This window comes from Phalangium opilio, unplaced genomic scaffold, assembly GCF_054372755.1.
Source record: "Phalangium opilio isolate 3A_F unplaced genomic scaffold, DU_Popi_V2 ptg000091l_1, whole genome shotgun sequence".
Lineage (NCBI taxonomy): Eukaryota > Metazoa > Arthropoda > Arachnida > Opiliones > Phalangiidae > Phalangium > Phalangium opilio.
The window spans coordinates 953918-957065 of record NW_028324196.1 but is presented as its reverse complement, the minus strand read 5'-3'; the positions used below and the strand labels follow the sequence as shown (position 1 = coordinate 957065).

Here is a 3148-nt window from a genome sequence, read left to right as displayed (position 1 = left end):
CAAACTCGAACATATTTTTAATCAAAAACATAATTTTTGGACTTACACCCTTTGAGATTTTCTGGGTTAATCTTCGCGGTGCATCTAAAGGAAAAATAATTAAATGATTAATATTAAATTTAAAATAGCTTTTACGTACAAACTTTGAGTGCCAAAAAACAAACTCTTGCAGAAAAACAGGTTTTCAATGTGAATTTTTAGTTTTCTAGCTTTTTAAAAACTATATTAACATGGATTTCAATACACAATAAGGGGAAAATATGAGAAAGACGATTTTATACCTTTGGATTAATTCCTTATCTGTGCTCGCTTTTTCTGGATACTCGATATTTGAAACGAAATACAATCCAAAGAACGGTAAAATTCTCGTTGTTAGGTGTAATCATTCACGACATTTTGAAGACGGACAAAAAATTTTGGTTTCAGCTTCCTAGACTTTCACTTGACCTGTTCTGACTATTTCATTCTCCCTTTAAGGGCCAATGTAAAGCAATAATGGCTGATATTTTTTAAGCGGCATTTGAATTTCCGTAAAAAGTAAAGAAAAACCTATCTGGCCAAGGGGTTGCAATATTAGGGTCTATTTTAATATAAACAATGCAAATATGTATAACTTACTTGTTTAGTTGGCACTCGTTATGACGCAATAATCAAGGTGGTATTTCTATATTAATCATAGTCTGTAAACAAACATAAACATAAATTTGCGTTTTGGTTCTATAATAAATTCAATATATAAATGATCTAGGCTTTATCTCCTTATTTTTAAAGAAAAACTGTTTAATTAACTCCAAAGATAAGTAACCGATTTATGGATTTTCAATTGTCTTCTATTAAAAATAAACAGCAAAATTCACCTTTTATAACTAGATCATTTATCATACAGAATGCTGAAATGTATTTAACTTACTTGTTCAAATTATGGAATCTCACTTAATGGGCGCTGGTAAACGAGGTAATATAATACTCAGTAAGTCGCGTTTCATTTCTGGCTCTAAGAACCACACCTGCATTACCCGCGTGGAGACCGTAGATATCGAACCTGTCCAAAAAAACCCGAACTCGACCGCGCACAATGGAAACTTTCTAGCCCAGAGGGAAGTGACAAAAAAGGGTTAAAGTCTCTCTCTTGACCCAGCGGAGCCTCCTAGTTTTTTCGAAAGAATTTCCCCCTCCTGGGGTTGCGGTTATTTTCCATTCTAAAGGTGGGGGCCGGTGAACTCTCTCTCGAATCCACGTGCACTCGTTTTTTAGCATTATTAAGTTCTTACATTTTATCTCGCGGCATCAAGTGGGCTAATTTAAATATTTACTAATTTGTAGAATATTTACTAAATCTTATAGAAAATGCACTCTAAATATAAACATCTCATGAACCAAAAATGTATAGTCTAGTCCCCTACACGATGAGTTAAAAAATTAAATTGACTAAAAAATGATGCATTTTTCACCTGTTACTTCAATTATATGCATTGATTTGCATCTCGTCGAAACTTTGGGTTTAGACTATATATTTAAAAGCTATACCCGTTCACAAAGCTATATTTATTACACATAAACCGACAAGGTGGAATTTGAAGATTTGCAACTCGAAAATTATATATTAGTTAAACCATAAATGATAGGAGCTATTTTAAAATTAGGTCTAGTATTTTTACTGTCAAACAGAGGTCGATTATTTTTGAGTTCACCATTGGTTAAAGAATTGGGAGCAATTAAAAATTACAGAAAAGTCTGTCAAAATTAATGTAGCAATTATATGGGTTTACCTGTAATTTTCCCAAAATAGATACCGTAAAATTTGGGGGAAAAAGTGAATGAAACATTAAAGAATCAAATCTTTTAGTTTTTGCAGTTTTGAAGCATTATTATCAGGTTGCCGGTAACACACATATCTGAAAATTATACAAAGAACATATTTTGCTTGTTTAATCGCCAATATACTGAAGTTTTCACAGTTTGTTAGTACCGTTAACAGAGTCATGGTAGCACAATATCTGTAAAATTTACAAACGGCATCTGTTTTACCAATCAAATACGCAAATCTCTCATATTCACAATTTCGGACTAAAATTAACAGATAATACCATGAAGGTACAGAAAATATCTGCAATACCTACAAAACAGTCATTCTGTGTAATTTTATTGCAAAATTTACAGAATGCATCAGTTTTACCAATCAAATAAGTAAAGCTGTATTTTTCACAGTTTCGTGCTAAAATTAACAGATACTTCTATAAAATATTTTTTGTAAAATATACAGTAAATGCCTGCAATGCCTATCGAGCAGTCACCCTGTAAAACATTTCTGTGGAATTCACCGTTCAAAACTGAGGATCCAAAATTACAGAAACGAATGTGTAATTTTTACAGTTAGAATTAGAAATACCAGTTCAATAAGTGAAATATACAGATGTTTTCCGTAAAATAGTAAAAACGATTTTACTGTGTTTGTATTTCAGCAGAAAAACTCCGTTAATATTTTTACATTTCAATATTGTAAAATACTTCTGTTCAAACTACAGAAATTTCTCTCAGTGTACAAAATACATCCATCGCATTTCTTTCCGAGATGGTGACGTACCTTCTTATAGACTATCGGCATGCTTTAATTACGCAACGCGAGACGTTGCAAAGGAAAAGAAAAATGCGCGTTTTTAGAAGAAACTTTTAATATTAAAGACGTTATTGATTTAAACGAAATTGGTTGCCCTAAGGCAACGGAAATTGAGGATGAACTCCCCCTTCAATGTTTATATTCCCATCGCGTAAAACCGTGCTCTTTTGAGAGAAGCGTGATTTACGCTTTATATTTGTATAAAAATAAAGACAATATTAACTTTTAATTTTTTTAATTGTACATTTTGTTTTCTTAATTATTTTGTATTTTTATTTTTGTGTAATTAAATATTTTTAATTTTTAAATGTATATATCGTTCTTATTTATTTTGACGTCATACACATTCATTTTACTTCCTATAAATATCTCTACATCGTTGAAAAATTTCTCATTTACGATTTAGAAACCCCAATTGAACTACGAAATTCAAAGATATCATAGTTTTTGTCATTTTCCTTTCCTCGAAATTGATAAAGGAACTTTAGCTCGAGCGGGCTTTTTACCTCTCCGTGTGACGTAGTCCAGGAG

The 3148-nt window shown here is 31.6% G+C and overlaps 1 long non-coding RNA gene across 1 annotated transcript; it reads right to left on the bottom strand.

Annotated features, from left to right (window-relative positions):
• Positions 1-257: 257 nt before the first annotated feature.
• LOC149644079 (uncharacterized) lies at positions 258-1102 on the bottom strand. Its single transcript, XR_016372043.1, has 3 exons — positions 911-1102; positions 619-680; positions 258-553 (listed from the first exon to the last, which is right to left on the bottom strand). It is a non-coding gene; the product is annotated as an uncharacterized LOC149644079 (long non-coding RNA).
• Between the last annotated feature and the right edge of the window lie 2046 nt (positions 1103-3148).